Source organism: Cydia splendana, chromosome 1, assembly GCF_910591565.1.
Source record: "Cydia splendana chromosome 1, ilCydSple1.2, whole genome shotgun sequence".
In the NCBI taxonomy this organism is placed as follows: Eukaryota; Metazoa; Arthropoda; class Insecta; order Lepidoptera; family Tortricidae; genus Cydia; species Cydia splendana.
In genome coordinates this window covers 18,273,277-18,290,703 of record NC_085960.1, presented here as the reverse complement: position 1 = coordinate 18,290,703, position 17,427 = coordinate 18,273,277, and the positions used below count along the sequence as shown (strand labels likewise).

The following is a 17,427-nucleotide window of genomic DNA, read 5'->3' as shown; positions in this document are numbered from 1 at the left end:
CAGCAGTTTATTTATCACACCTTGACGTCATCAAGGTCACGTGACAGCTTGGAGCGTTTAGGCGAGGAACTTAAACAATAAATTACATAATTAAACTCGATTTTTTAATTGAAATTAATGAATAAAAATTAAAATTTTTTTTTTGTTATAATTACGTGTACCTATAGACAGAAAATCTATAAAATGAAAACAGTTCTAAAAAATTGTCATAGTGGCGCTTCGATAATAGAAGTCTTACAGTCTATAAATCTCTATAACATATGGAGTTATGTTTTTTAAACTTGTTATGGTCCTTGGATAAACCCCTATAGAAGGGATGGATTTTCCCAACCTTTTTTATCTATTTGTTTACCAACATTTTGTGACCATTTACATAAATATGTAAACGTGCAAACTATGGCGGGTAGCGCTTGTAAATCCCAATTCTTCCATTACCAATCGTTATTTATTAGGAGGAGGCACCTCTTTACGTGAAGTATGAATATTTCAAGACTTGACTCATAAATTTACTTGTAGAGAGTATGAATTTTTGAATAGGTAACCTCCCGAATTTCTCCATGTCTTATTCGGGCTCTTAGAAGTTAATTGTTCGGACTTTAAATTATGAATGGAAGTGGAAGGCAAATATATCGGGGTCTAGCTATCTATAGGTTAATTGATCTTAGTATGCTGGGTGGCACCTGTAACATCTGTAAAGGCCCCAGTACACAATGGGCCATCGCCGGCCACTCCAAGGGACGCATTTATGCGTTAAAGGGAGCAAGTGATATTGCTATCTCATTCTACCGCATGGCTGCGTCCCTTGGAGTGGCCGGCGATGGCCCATTGTGTACCGGAGCCTTAACATGTTTCTGATATAGCAGAAATAGCCTAGATATAGCCTTTAATATAGCCTAGGTACCTAAACACACAAACAAATATGTTTTCAGTTTGCCAATACCTACCTATACTTAGCTATATTAGAATTTGATTTCTAGAAGTGACCACAATATTTATTCCAATAGATACTACGAGCACGTCTATATTTATAGAAAGCGCTATTGGAGATTGGAGTGTCACCGGGAGGCCAATTCGACCTTATGCATTTTGAGATCAAAATGATGCCTGATGTTTGTTCGCCCAAGCGTCTCGCTCGCGTCATTGCATGTAAGTACGAACAACGAGCGAAATGCACGCGCGAATGATAACAAACTGACATTATATAGATATCAGTACGTTCGAATTGGGCTCCGGGCAGCTAGTGTATGTTGAGACCTAGATACGGCCGTGTAATCCCATGCCATCGCCTGCCACCGCGGGTCTCTATCTAGGCTAAGATTATCTTTCAAGTTTAATCTGTCATGAAATGAAATAAAAGTCGTTTAAATTTTTTGATGTAGGTGTGCCTATTTTGAAAAATAATAGATTATACAAGGGCATAACATAATCCATTTTGACCGAGGCAATTTACCAGTCCTAACTTAAAAATCTAAAAGAGCAGTCCATGAGTAGGTATGCTAGTACCTAATGTTCAGCTAAATTTCCGCTTTGCAAACTTATCCTCTCAATAATTTACGACTTAATACCTACAACCTTAGGATTACACGGCAACGGTAAACAATTCTTTTCCGCGTGGTTTGAGTTTAAACAGAACGTTCACAGCTAACTGCGTGTGTAAGTTATGGCTTTCTTAAAGCCCTTGGGTAGAATGTGGCTGTTTATTTTTCTTTTTGTATAGCCCCCTCCAAACTCGTGCGCGAATCGCGGCGCGAAGCCATGAACGCGAGTGTGAAGGGGGCTTATCGCAATAATCTGGTTGCACAATTAGATACTTGTGTTGGAATTAAGCGAATCTAGGAAATCCCACATGGGATAAGTTCGCCTCTGTTGTATTTAATTCTCTTTGTAGCTGTGTTTCTCGTATTTGTTTTTCTATGCACAATAAATAATATACAATGCCTAACATAAATAGGTACATACAATGATGATCATATTATATTTAAAAGAATATTGATTATGATGGAATAAAAATATGGTTGGTAGACACTTATTATAACTCAACATATAGGTAGGAACATAATATTTTTTCTTTCTAAGCCGATTTTTAACACAACGTCCGGTGGTCATCCAATAAAGCAAACCATGTAGACTTACATCCGATATCATAAGTGTCGCATTGGCCTTCGATATCGGAGTCATCAACAACAAGAATTATGTCAGCGATCATGTAGATTACCTTTGATGCAGGGCCTCTTTGAGTGCTATTTAAGAAAACCGGCCAAGTGCGAGTCGGACTCGTGCACGAAGGGTTCCGTACCATTACGCAAAAAACGGCAAAAATCACGTTTGTTGTATGGGAGCCCTACCTTAATATTTATTTTATTCTGTTTTTAGTATTTTTTGTTATAGCGGCAACAAAATACATCATCTGTGAAAATTTCGACTGTCTATTAGCTATCACGATTCATGAGATACAGCCTGGTGACAGACAGACGGACAGACAGACGAACAGTGGAGTCTTACTTAGTAATAGGGTCCCGTTTTTACCCTGCAATGCCATGCAAAAATAACTACAGAGTTAGATAACGTTTCAGAGTAATTTAATAGGAACATACCTACATACTTAGTCAAAGAACGTGCTAAGGAATGAAGCTCAATAATGTTTGCAAAGGCAGAAATAGAAGCCAGACGGAGTTGAAGCGTCCAATTCGCAAACATCTTGGACAACTCCGCTCCGACCAAAAGTGTACCTTAGTACTGTGCATATATGTATTAGCAGGTCTACGTCAGTTAAGCGGCTACCCAATATTGGAACATCACGTAGCAATCTTGTTTCTAACAGCGGGGGATATATTTGGTAGTAAAGCGCTTGTGGCACCGAATTCAAAGTTGATTGGTTTAGAATTCAAGTATATATGTTAGCTTTCAGTACGGTAGTACTATTTACTTATTTTGTGGATGAGCTATTGTTATTGTCCATATTCTGGATGAGGTAACCTCTAGTGTCGGATGGGCGCGGCGTGCAGTGGATGGCTAATTGGGTTGTCCGCTATCAAGTCAGCGCTTGTGGGGTTGCACGGCTCAGGGAATTTATTTCCAATTTCTACGGCTCTTTGTCCACGACACACCTGCCACTAATGCCGTTCCAGTTTAAAGCTATATTACTGAATGCCATTTTATCATGTCAGATACCGTAACTTTTGTATTCATTTGTCTTGCTTGATAGAAAAGCTTATTTATATCAAGCATTTTATTGATATAAATTACTTTAAAGTAATATAAAATGTACAAACTGGACTAAATGAAAATAAACACAATGAATCAAACAAAACCACTTACACTTAGGTAAAAATCCGATAGGCCATTTGTGCTGTGGGGTGTAACAAAGTGAGAATAGATATACATTACAACCTACAATAAAAAATGCATAATATTCATTGAAAAATACCTACAAACAATAAATTACCCTCAACGTAGAAGCGTAGAATAAACATAAGTATTAGGTACTTCATATTTAAAACGTCACTTGCATTGGATTGGATTTAATAATAAAATAAAACTAGTTATCTCGAATGTAAACTACATGTTTATATATTCGCTTAAAACTGTTTTACAAGCTGCTTTAAAATGTCATACAGTAAAAGTTAGGTATTACAACATTTGGTAGTAAGCCAAATAGGAAGCTTAACGAGCTTACGAACTGCAGTTAACAAGCTGTTAGCTTTCGCTACTAACGAAGGTATTTTTGAACGTTTTTGTTTAATAACGTAGACGTGTTCTCTCTGATTACTCAGTCGAAAGATAAATATTTTTGCACCGTATTTACTTGCTAACAAAAGAACATGTTTATTCATGAGTAGGTAAATGTTTAACTGGACGGACAATCTTGTCTTGTAGTTAATTTTTGCTCTAGAAAATGTCAATAAGAATTACATGATTACCTACTGTCGTCATTAATTTCTTCCATTCTAATTCTTAAATAATTTCATTTTGTTCCAATTATAACAATGTCAATAAGTACTACTTTAATACTTCGAAATAAATCATAAAGTACTATGTTTACGAACAAATACTAAAGACTACTTAATAAGAGCTGTCAATACTTAAAAGCGCGCACACTACTGTCTACTTCATCATTCATCATTTCAGCCTATATACGTCCCACTGCTGGGCACAGGCCTCCTCTCATGCGCGAGAGGGCTTGGGCTATAGTCCCCACGCTAGCCCAATGCGGATTGGGGACTTCACATACACCTTTGAATTTCTTCCCAGATGTATGCAGGTTTCCTCACGATGTTTTCCTTCACCGAAAAGCTAGTGGTAAATATCAAATGATATTTCGTACATAAGTTTCGAAAAACTCATTGGTACGAGCCAGGATTTTGAACCCGCGACCTCCGGATTGAAAGTCAGACGTCATATCCACTCGGCCACCACTGGTCCCTGTCTACTTGTATCAGACTAAATGCGACAGCACTGTCACTGTTACTGGGCCTGAGCAAGGGAAATAATAAGATAACTATTATAATAAAATAAAAATGTGGATTATTTGTGTAGGTAGGTAATATTACTCGTTAGCGGTTTAGGTACAGAGTATATAAACTACACGTGAGAAAATTGTCTCACTAGTTTTCATTGCTATTATCCATAAGTATATTTCCTTTTACTGATCATTAAAAGACTGGTTCCCATTTCCACCAAGCTTATTAAGCATAAAAGGTAAAGCGCCTGACCACAGCGAGACGATGACGTTATAAAAGGGATTTACGAGGCACGGTCCCATTCATCTAAGGATTCTTTTTATCGCTAATCCCTGTTACGGGTAGGAATATTAGATTACCGTTTAATTGAAAAAGTTTTTGGTGTGCAGGTACTATTATCATATTTTTATTTTTGTACTATTTTTATATTAGAACCTTTTTAGTTTTTACAAGGGCCGTCCGGCTTTAAATGCATTAATATACAGTTGTGAACATAAACTACTTAGTTTATCTTCGCATGTGTATGTTAGCGAATTAGGAACTATGGGACATATATTTGAGTAAGTTGTCTACACCCATATTTTTCACTTGACTGTACATATGAAAACAGCGCATACAGTTTCAAATCTATTTATGCACACTCCAATGGCTCGATTCCTATATCTAGTCGTATTTGTACAGTCAGCAGCAGAACCTAAATCGAGATTTGCAATAACTAGTATTATAGATTGTCAATCAACGGATGAAAGGCACCCTTTTTCAGTCGAGGCCGCATTTCAGTCGAGGTACACGGAGAAAAAAATATTTTACAATATTACCAGATTGTATAGTAGTTATGATTCTAGTGTAGGAAAACAGATTTCAGCCATGTTTAATAGACTCGTATTTTGGACAATATTAGAATATTCTAGTTAAAATATTCTAGTACACTAAAACTCTGATATCGTTTTGGTAACAATCTAATAGTAACGGAGTAAAATATGCATTTAGCATACAACACTTTACAATAATTGCGATGTTTACAATATTTATTAATTCGGTTCACCATCATCTAGTTTAACACACCAATAATAAAAGTGTGTATTACAAAATCTTTGTTTAGGGTCCACATTATGTAATTCATTTATAGGTACTAGATTTTCTCGTACCTGTTAGCGGATTTTTAATACCTATTACTTACTCGAAATTTCTTGATTACTATGAATATTTTTACACATAACTAGATACGTTCTCTGTTGTCTAACATACTCTTTTTAATGATAACAATAAAGAGTGGTTCCAGCAACAATAAAAATTGTTGGCATTACAATATTATTGCACACTAAACAAAATATTATTTGCCTGTAACGAAAAACTGTTCAGTCCACGATATGAGCTAACTGCGGCCCCCCGCACCCCTGCGCCGCCGCCCGCAGCGAGCGCCCAGAACATTCTGTCATTTTCACCGAAGTCCGGACAGAGTTCATTTCAAGTGTCGCCAATAATAAATGAATCAGGTTGCATTCCTGTTTAAATCACCGGTTTTAGCAAATAAAAGTGTCTGTGTGTAGTGAACAAAGGCGGACGAAGCGGATAGCGGTTTAATTGAAAATGTATACATATGTTGCTAATAGTGATAAGGTTATATTGGAGTGTTCTGTTTGTGTGTTGTGTTTGCTACCAAAATTATCTCTGTGTTATATTTGCCATACGCTCACTAAAATTGCGGCCGATAATTTATGTTATGTACTACTAAAATTAAAACGAATTTAAAAAAAAAGTTTGTTTTTACTTTACTCATAGTAATTATTTAGGATTGAGATTTTTCTGTTTATGTTTCAGGCCACCACACCTATACCACAAACATCATTATTGCGGACTAAGCCAATGTAGGTACTTACTGCCGAGTTAAACAGAATAATGTTAAACACCTTCGGTAAGTCTTCGTCGCAACAAAAGTATTTTAAAGCGAAGACTCACCTAAGATATTTAACCTAACTCTGTTTCACTCGACAGTATATTACAATTTCAGTCCGCAATAATGATTTACTGAACACAAATATAAAACCCGTTAAACTCTACAATATATATAGTAAACACAACATACTGTTTAAAAACAGAACATACTGTTTATTTCATGCCACAACAATTATATTTAACACAAACATAAATCTGGTATTCTCCAATACTGCATATAGTAAACAGAAATTGTTGATTATTTCAGTCAGCTAAAATTATACTTAAAACTAATAAAAAATCTGGTGAACACCATGGTCTAATAAAACATGGTCTTCTATTCCCAGAGTGACACGGGCCTACGTCACAATAACATTGCCACTTTATTTCAACATCGCATGTTACATGGGTACATTATACCTATGGTTAATAAGTTAAAATATTTCTTTATAATTTTCATTTATATGTATTTTATCTTAAATTTTACAATAACACGTAATTTTTAATTATTTGTTAGCAATATCTTCCGATTCACGAAAGAAATTTCAGACGTTCGGGTAATTCTGTTTACATTACTGGCAACACAGGATAGCGCTGACACATTTGACAATTCGGATCTAGATAACTTCATGCCCTGACCGTCATCCTTGTCGAACGCGTGTTAATTGTTATTTCCTTCTCGCTCAGTGTCAGCAGTCGCAGTGTTTTCCAAACTTTTCACGTCGTAAGCTTGGTAATTAATGTGTAACTGTGAATTAGTTTTTCAAACGTTTGTCTTGTATAGATAAATAAAGTTTAATTTAATACATTAGATTTGTTTTATTTTACTATGTTTCTACATGAATAACTTAAAATTAATGCCGTTAAAATAATTTTCACCGTTGGTTAAAATTCTCCCACATTTTAAAGTTTGAGAACCTGTAAACAGCATGATGACGTAGGCCCGTGTCAGTTAGGTCATACGCGAATCTCGGAATAGAGTACCAGGAGGAGTATATTATTATACCATGGTGAACACTAATGAAATATCTGATAAACTCTACCCTGTCCTATAATGATGGCTACAGATAGGTTTTGTATACTACACAAAATTTATTTTCGACGATACTAGGTATGTGGGTAATAAGAACTAGAAATGATGTTTTAAAGAACTAGAATTTTCTATTAATGTATAAAAAAAGTCTAGTTGTCACATATAATACAATAAAATCAAGTTAAATTTAAATTTACAATATCTGGTAAAGAACACTAGATTTTTTTCTCCGTGTAGTTTCATCTTTAACAGTCCGAGACTAAAATAGGGCCTTTCAACCGGAACACTCTATTTTTCATTTCGAATACGAGGAAATTAAATAATACTTACTAAGATACAAATTTGAGAAGTCAGTAAACTTTCTCATAGTTAGATGTTAATAGATACAATTTGATGTAAATGCGGGTATACTTACTTACCTATTTCACTAGTGTCACGAGAGACAAAACTCGAGACGAATGAAAAGGACACTTGCACGTGTATTAATATTAGTATTAGTAGATTGTTAAGCAAGGGATGAAAGGCACCCATTTCTGTTGAGCAAAATCTTATGATAATTTCTTATAACGCTTCCACGTGCTTTTAAATTTTCAACCTTAGTCATCATACTCCTTTTAATGTGTTTAGTTATGCGAGTTAATTTCAAAAGAACGTCCTGTCCCCTAATCCATAATTCATTCGAATTACGGTTTCATTTCTCGCGAAGGTTGTCAGGATATGCGGTTTTTCAAAGAAAGGTATAATGATTATTACAAAGGATTAATGGTTCATGAAGGGGAACCGGTCGGCTTTATTAACCATTGTGGGTAAATGATTCAAGCACCAGTAAAGATTCAATATAATATAATAAAAATGTACCCTTTAACGGGTAAATTTTGATTTTATGTATATGGCAAAAATGACAATGATTTGACTTGACTTCTGATATTCTTATGCCCGTTCAAATATTATTTATAATGGCCTCAGTCTTCAGAGTTGGATCCCAATTGAAAATAGTGTAAAAAACATTTTGAACTGGTTTCTTTAGACGACAACGGTTTCACTCACTTGAATTTTTAGTCGCTATTGGCGACATGATTAGTGAGTGAAACCGTTTTCGTCTAAACAGTTTAACGTCGTAAGTCCCCGCGTACTTGTACAAGTAAAAATTAAGGATAGCACTTCAGACCTGACATTTTAACTACATAGATGGCGTAACTGCCTAATGTTCTTACTCAAGTACAAATTTTTCATTCCCCATTTACCGGGTAGTTTTTTTACAACGGCAACACTGACACGGTCATTCTCATTCTATATTCTATGACTAAGATGTATGTAAATATTGTAATTTATTTACCTAACCATGAAAAATAAACGGATTGAAATGCAGGTACCTACTTATTCATTTTATCTTACGCATGACTTGGTGAAAAATAATCTGTTACCATTGGAAGTAATATCTTTACTTCCTATTCATCTCCATCCAATTTAACACCCCTGTACAAGCAAGTCTAATGAAACGTCTATCAAATAAGGTACGACGTCTTATATCTTATATTATTATTTATCTTATATTATAAATATTACAATAATATATATACAGGGTGTCCCATAAGTGACACGTCACAGTGACACTGGAGGTAGACCAGGCCAAGAGGACCCAAACCAACTTAACATGACCCCAGTAAAAGTGCCACGGTTTTTGAGTTATTGCCAAATTAAGGTTTTTCATGAATTTTGACCGTTTTTAACATTGTTAGTGCCAATATGCACTCGGAAAGGTCTCGAAGTTAGTTTTTTTTTATGTGCACGGCATCATGAATAGTTAATTAAGATAACAGAATAGGTATTTTATCGATAAACAATGTAAAATGAAAAAAAGTACTGGTTTAATCTTGAATTAAATTCACAGCGAAACATTAATTTCGACTTTGACCACCTGTCGTGAAAAAAAAATTACTAGAAAAGTAATGAGCAAATAACGACAAAATATTGAGCATGTTATGCAGATTCAAAAATGGTATAACGCATGTACCTTCCTGCAATAAAATAGGAATTATTATCATCTTTCGAAAGCCTCATAAAAAATAAGTGAAAACTAGGAGCTCTGCAATCCGTTGCTACTTTTAGTAAAAATAACGATTTATGTTGAGATATCTAATTCTGGATTTAGAAATAATAAAAAAAACGCCTATTCAGTATTTGCTGAATGCTAAAAGAAAGAGATGGAAAATGGTTATGTCCCTTTTTAAGGATATCATTGAGTTGATAAAGGTTCAAAGAAAATAAAATACTGCAGGTTGAAGTTCAATTTTATTTTAGAATAGGTGCTCAAATTGTTTTTCCCCCACTCGTATGCACGCTTGGCACCGTCTTGTAAAACTTCAAGTTAATTTCCTTAAATTAATTTCGGATATGTTTCGTGCTGCCTCAAACATGCGCCGCCGTAGTTCCTCTTGGGACCTTATTGGCACGGAGTAAACTTTATCTTTTAAGCATTTTAAGCATCCCCACTGAAAAAAATCTAATGGGTTTAGGTCCGGGGAACGCGGCGGCTATGCCACTGGTCCCAATCGGCTGATCCATCTGGGAATTTTTGTGTGAGGTGGTCGCGAACATCGCGAGCGTAATGTTCTGGGCAGCCATGTTGCTGTGGTTCCAGCTCCAGAAGATGGATCGGCCGACTGGTATCAGTGGCATAGCCTACGTTCCCCGGACCTAAATCCATTAGATTTTTTATTGGGGATACTTAAAAGATTTTAAGAAATTTTACTCCAACCCAATAAGGAGAAAAGCAATTCGAGCACCTATTGTAAAATTATTTCAAGCTACCCTTCCAAACTTCAACCTGTATTATTTTCTTCTCTTCTCTTCTTCTCCAACTCTAACTTCTTCAACTTTTTCATCTTCTCCAACTTCTCCGCCTTCAACTTCTTCAACTTTTTCAACTTCTTCAATTTCTCCAAATTATTTATCTTCCTACTTCTCCAACTTCTACTTCTTCAATTTATCCAACTTCTTCAAATTCAAATTCTGCAACTTTTTCAAGTTCTTCAACTTCGACTTCTCCAACTTCTTCAACTCCAACTTCTTCAACTTCAACGTCAACTTCTCCCACTTCTTCAACTTCAACATCTGCTTCTTCAACCTTTTCAACTTCTTCTACTTCTCCAACCTTTTCAACTTTAACTTTTCCAACTTCTTCAAATTCAACTTCTCCAACCTTTTCAACTTCTTCAACTTCAACTTCTCCAACTCGAACATCTTCAACTTTTTCAACTTCTCCAACTTCTTCAACTTCTCCAACTTTTTCAACTTCTTCTGTATCAACTTCTACAACTTCTCCAACTTCTTCAACTTCTCCAAGTTAAAGTGGAGGTGGAAGTAATGTTAAGATACAAAAATATGGTTGCCTGTAAAGTCGGTTTACGGACGATAATTTTGCGTGATAACGTCATAAGAAAACATTACCATTACATTACGTAACGTTACCATGGAGATTTGTCCACAACGTGACACTTTTTCGTGCATGTATTTATAAGACGTTATCACGTCAAAATTAATAAATAAAAGAAAATAATATCTTAAATTAAAAAGGGCTCAGAAGACCTTTCGTTACAAATGAAGAAAGTTCGTATTTTTGACTAATTAGTCATCCATTTTGAGGGTGAAAAGAAGGATGTAATAAAAAGCAGATTTGTTTAAAAATTATGGTACCCAAATTACTAATTCCACGCAGACGAAGTCGCGGGCAAAAGCTAGTTTATTATATTTTTAAACGGCCCCCAGATATTTATATCTAAAAAGCCTTTCTTCAAAACCATTTTTCAAAAACTGCAGACCGAACATACTACACATTAGCCTAAATGTTTGCTATGATTTTTTTAATTCGCTTGATTTCAGGAACCATTCTTAACTAAAGGACGAAGGAAAAGGTCCAATTAACATCTTCAGCAAATTTGGCCACAATAAGTTTGCTTTGGCCCCTTTAATTGCTATGGGGATCCACTGTGACATCAATTTGCGTAAATCATCCGATGGCAACTTTGTTACTGGAGGTACAGTATCAGGGGTCGCGAGGTATACTCTAGACGAAGAAATAGTTTATACAAAGATTTCAATTTCATTAAACGGTAGGGGATATTTAGAAGTACACAATACTAGGAAGAAAGATGAAGCTGACGGATTAATAAAAGAAGAAGAAGAATATTTAAATGAAGATATTACAGTTCTGGATGACCAAAATGGACAGGTTCTGCCAATTGACACTTATGATACACAGTTCCACTTCCAACTGCCACTGGATATACCACCGACACTCAACTTTGTTAAAAGTTCTGGCAGCCATACAGTGCGATGCAAGATTATTTATTATTTACAATTAACATTTGAAAGTCCCGAAGGTTGTAAGCGTTTTAGCGCAACAATTAATGTTATACCGGGCGTGAATCCGAAGTTGTCAACAGAATCAAGAATTTACGACAAGCAGAGGAAACTAATACAATTATTAAGGGACAGCTTTGTTACTTTAAAAGCTACAATTAACAATCCTGTAGTAACGCCCTGTAATAAAGCTGAATTAGTATACGAGATATTTAATGATACTAATGTTAACTTTAAATGCGTGGAAAGCAAATTAGTGGAAGTAATATCTTTACCAAGAGGATATTACGATTCGACTTTTGCTTATGAAATAGTTACTGATATAAAGATGGCCGGAGTGAGAAGTGGCGAATCTCAAACTATTAATGTAGAAATACCGATACCTAAAGACGTCAACTCTATTGAACATTCCCAACTTATTGCTCGTGATTATTTTGTGAAGATAACTGTCTATCTACCACTACCGTATCGTAACGTTACTCTGAAGGTACCGCTGCAAATAGCAGGTGTTGCGAAAGAAAGTATAATGGATGACGATGAAGTGCTCACCCTTTGGGAAGCAATGAATGAAGATCACATTCAACCTGATCAATATTAATGAAATGTAACTACTGTAAGTAATTTTAATGTGCATTAATCAATTAATAATCAGCCAACAACACTATCAGCCTCATCATCATCATATATTTAAGAGTAGCAAAATTCGTAACTGTAAGTGTAACTCATGTAACAAATATTTGTTTTGTTGTGATTTTTTTGCAAATGTGTTAAAAATCGTCGTACGGCCTACGGCTCATAAAAGACATCTCGGGACTCGTAAGTAATATATAATGACACACTTCGCACTCGCCATAAAATGTAGGCAGGTACTTACTAGGTATTTTAATTAAAATGCGAATACTATTAACTACCTACCTACTCTAGTGTCTTAATTGTTGTTCTTTTACACAAAGGCACTGCACGACACATGTAAAACTTGTTATTCATTATTTTAGCTTATATTTGTAGGTATGTACTTAATATATTTTAGAAAGAGAGAGAGAAATTAAAAACTACAGTTTTAATCTACGCTATGACTGACAGTTTGACAGCAGTTTATTTATCACACCTTGACGTCATCAAGGTCACGTGACAGCTTGGAGCGTTTAGGCGAGGAACTTAAACAATAAATTACATAATTAAACTCGATTTTTTAATTGAAATTAATGAATAAAAATTAAAATTTTTTTTTTGTTATAATTACGTGTACCTATAGACAGAAAATCTATAAAATGAAAACAGTTCTAAAAAATTGTCATAGTGGCGCTTCGATAATAGAAGTCTTACAGTCTATAAATCTCTATAACATATGGAGTTATGTTTTTTAAACTTGTTATGGTCCTTGGATAAACCCCTATAGAAGGGATGGATTTTCCCAACCTTTTTTATCTATTTGTTTACCAACATTTTGTGACCATTTACATAAATATGTAAACGTGCAAACTATGGCGGGTAGCGCTTGTAAATCCCAATTCTTCCATTACCAATCGTTATTTATTAGGAGGAGGCACCTCTTTACGTGAAGTATGAATATTTCAAGACTTGACTCATAAATTTACTTGTAGAGAGTATGAATTTTTGAATAGGTAACCTCCCGAATTTCTCCATGTCTTATTCGGGCTCTTAGAAGTTAATTGTTCGGACTTTAAATTATGAATGGAAGTGGAAGGCAAATATATCGGGGTCTAGCTATCTATAGGTTAATTGATCTTAGTATGCTGGGTGGCACCTGTAACATCTGTAAAGGCCCCAGTACACAATGGGCCATCGCCGGCCACTCCAAGGGACGCATTTATGCGTTAAAGGGAGCAAGTGATATTGCTATCTCATTCTACCGCATGGCTGCGTCCCTTGGAGTGGCCGGCGATGGCCCATTGTGTACCGGAGCCTTAACATGTTTCTGATATAGCAGAAATAGCCTAGATATAGCCTTTAATATAGCCTAGGTACCTAAACACACAAACAAATATGTTTTCAGTTTGCCAATACCTACCTATACTTAGCTATATTAGAATTTGATTTCTAGAAGTGACCACAATATTTATTCCAATAGATACTACGAGCACGTCTATATTTATAGAAAGCGCTATTGGAGATTGGAGTGTCACCGGGAGGCCAATTCGACCTTATGCATTTTGAGATCAAAATGATGCCTGATGTTTGTTCGCCCAAGCGTCTCGCTCGCGTCATTGCATGTAAGTACGAACAACGAGCGAAATGCACGCGCGAATGATAACAAACTGACATTATATAGATATCAGTACGTTCGAATTGGGCTCCGGGCAGCTAGTGTATGTTGAGACCTAGATACGGCCGTGTAATCCCATGCCATCGCCTGCCACCGCGGGTCTCTATCTAGGCTAAGATTATCTTTCAAGTTTAATCTGTCATGAAATGAAATAAAAGTCGTTTAAATTTTTTGATGTAGGTGTGCCTATTTTGAAAAATAATAGATTATACAAGGGCATAACATAATCCATTTTGACCGAGGCAATTTACCAGTCCTAACTTAAAAATCTAAAAGAGCAGTCCATGAGTAGGTATGCTAGTACCTAATGTTCAGCTAAATTTCCGCTTTGCAAACTTATCCTCTCAATAATTTACGACTTAATACCTACAACCTTAGGATTACACGGCAACGGTAAACAATTCTTTTCCGCGTGGTTTGAGTTTAAACAGAACGTTCACAGCTAACTGCGTGTGTAAGTTATGGCTTTCTTAAAGCCCTTGGGTAGAATGTGGCTGTTTATTTTTCTTTTTGTATAGCCCCCTCCAAACTCGTGCGCGAATCGCGGCGCGAAGCCATGAACGCGAGTGTGAAGGGGGCTTATCGCAATAATCTGGTTGCACAATTAGATACTTGTGTTGGAATTAAGCGAATCTAGGAAATCCCACATGGGATAAGTTCGCCTCTGTTGTATTTAATTCTCTTTGTAGCTGTGTTTCTCGTATTTGTTTTTCTATGCACAATAAATAATATACAATGCCTAACATAAATAGGTACATACAATGATGATCATATTATATTTAAAAGAATATTGATTATGATGGAATAAAAATATGGTTGGTAGACACTTATTATAACTCAACATATAGGTAGGAACATAATATTTTTTCTTTCTAAGCCGATTTTTAACACAACGTCCGGTGGTCATCCAATAAAGCAAACCATGTAGACTTACATCCGATATCATAAGTGTCGCATTGGCCTTCGATATCGGAGTCATCAACAACAAGAATTATGTCAGCGATCATGTAGATTACCTTTGATGCAGGGCCTCTTTGAGTGCTATTTAAGAAAACCGGCCAAGTGCGAGTCGGACTCGTGCACGAAGGGTTCCGTACCATTACGCAAAAAACGGCAAAAATCACGTTTGTTGTATGGGAGCCCTACCTTAATATTTATTTTATTCTGTTTTTAGTATTTTTTGTTATAGCGGCAACAAAATACATCATCTGTGAAAATTTCGACTGTCTATTAGCTATCACGATTCATGAGATACAGCCTGGTGACAGACAGACGGACAGACAGACGAACAGTGGAGTCTTACTTAGTAATAGGGTCCCGTTTTTACCCTGCAATGCCATGCAAAAATAACTACAGAGTTAGATAACGTTTCAGAGTAATTTAATAGGAACATACCTACATACTTAGTCAAAGAACGTGCTAAGGAATGAAGCTCAATAATGTTTGCAAAGGCAGAAATAGAAGCCAGACGGAGTTGAAGCGTCCAATTCGCAAACATCTTGGACAACTCCGCTCCGACCAAAAGTGTACCTTAGTACTGTGCATATATGTATTAGCAGGTCTACGTCAGTTAAGCGGCTACCCAATATTGGAACATCACGTAGCAATCTTGTTTCTAACAGCGGGGGATATATTTGGTAGTAAAGCGCTTGTGGCACCGAATTCAAAGTTGATTGGTTTAGAATTCAAGTATATATGTTAGCTTTCAGTACGGTAGTACTATTTACTTATTTTGTGGATGAGCTATTGTTATTGTCCATATTCTGGATGAGGTAACCTCTAGTGTCGGATGGGCGCGGCGTGCAGTGGATGGCTAATTGGGTTGTCCGCTATCAAGTCAGCGCTTGTGGGGTTGCACGGCTCAGGGAATTTATTTCCAATTTCTACGGCTCTTTGTCCACGACACACCTGCCACTAATGCCGTTCCAGTTTAAAGCTATATTACTGAATGCCATTTTATCATGTCAGATACCGTAACTTTTGTATTCATTTGTCTTGCTTGATAGAAAAGCTTATTTATATCAAGCATTTTATTGATATAAATTACTTTAAAGTAATATAAAATGTACAAACTGGACTAAATGAAAATAAACACAATGAATCAAACAAAACCACTTACACTTAGGTAAAAATCCGATAGGCCATTTGTGCTGTGGGGTGTAACAAAGTGAGAATAGATATACATTACAACCTACAATAAAAAATGCATAATATTCATTGAAAAATACCTACAAACAATAAATTACCCTCAACGTAGAAGCGTAGAATAAACATAAGTATTAGGTACTTCATATTTAAAACGTCACTTGCATTGGATTGGATTTAATAATAAAATAAAACTAGTTATCTCGAATGTAAACTACATGTTTATATATTCGCTTAAAACTGTTTTACAAGCTGCTTTAAAATGTCATACAGTAAAAGTTAGGTATTACAACATTTGGTAGTAAGCCAAATAGGAAGCTTAACGAGCTTACGAACTGCAGTTAACAAGCTGTTAGCTTTCGCTACTAACGAAGGTATTTTTGAACGTTTTTGTTTAATAACGTAGACGTGTTCTCTCTGATTACTCAGTCGAAAGATAAATATTTTTGCACCGTATTTACTTGCTAACAAAAGAACATGTTTATTCATGAGTAGGTAAATGTTTAACTGGACGGACAATCTTGTCTTGTAGTTAATTTTTGCTCTAGAAAATGTCAATAAGAATTACATGATTACCTACTGTCGTCATTAATTTCTTCCATTCTAATTCTTAAATAATTTCATTTTGTTCCAATTATAACAATGTCAATAAGTACTACTTTAATACTTCGAAATAAATCATAAAGTACTATGTTTACGAACAAATACTAAAGACTACTTAATAAGAGCTGTCAATACTTAAAAGCGCGCACACTACTGTCTACTTCATCATTCATCATTTCAGCCTATATACGTCCCACTGCTGGGCACAGGCCTCCTCTCATGCGCGAGAGGGCTTGGGCTATAGTCCCCACGCTAGCCCAATGCGGATTGGGGACTTCACATACACCTTTGAATTTCTTCCCAGATGTATGCAGGTTTCCTCACGATGTTTTCCTTCACCGAAAAGCTAGTGGTAAATATCAAATGATATTTCGTACATAAGTTTCGAAAAACTCATTGGTACGAGCCAGGATTTTGAACCCGCGACCTCCGGATTGAAAGTCAGACGTCATATCCACTCGGCCACCACTGGTCCCTGTCTACTTGTATCAGACTAAATGCGACAGCACTGTCACTGTTACTGGGCCTGAGCAAGGGAAATAATAAGATAACTATTATAATAAAATAAAAATGTGGATTATTTGTGTAGGTAGGTAATATTA

At 35.8% G+C, this 17,427-nt stretch overlaps 1 protein-coding gene across 1 annotated transcript in view; it reads left to right on the top strand.

Annotated features, from left to right (window-relative positions):
• The window catches only part of LOC134791987 (gamma-aminobutyric acid type B receptor subunit 2), a 226,464-nt gene that overhangs the window by 65,406 nt on the left and 143,631 nt on the right, over window positions 1-17,427 (top strand). The window lies entirely within an intron of this gene.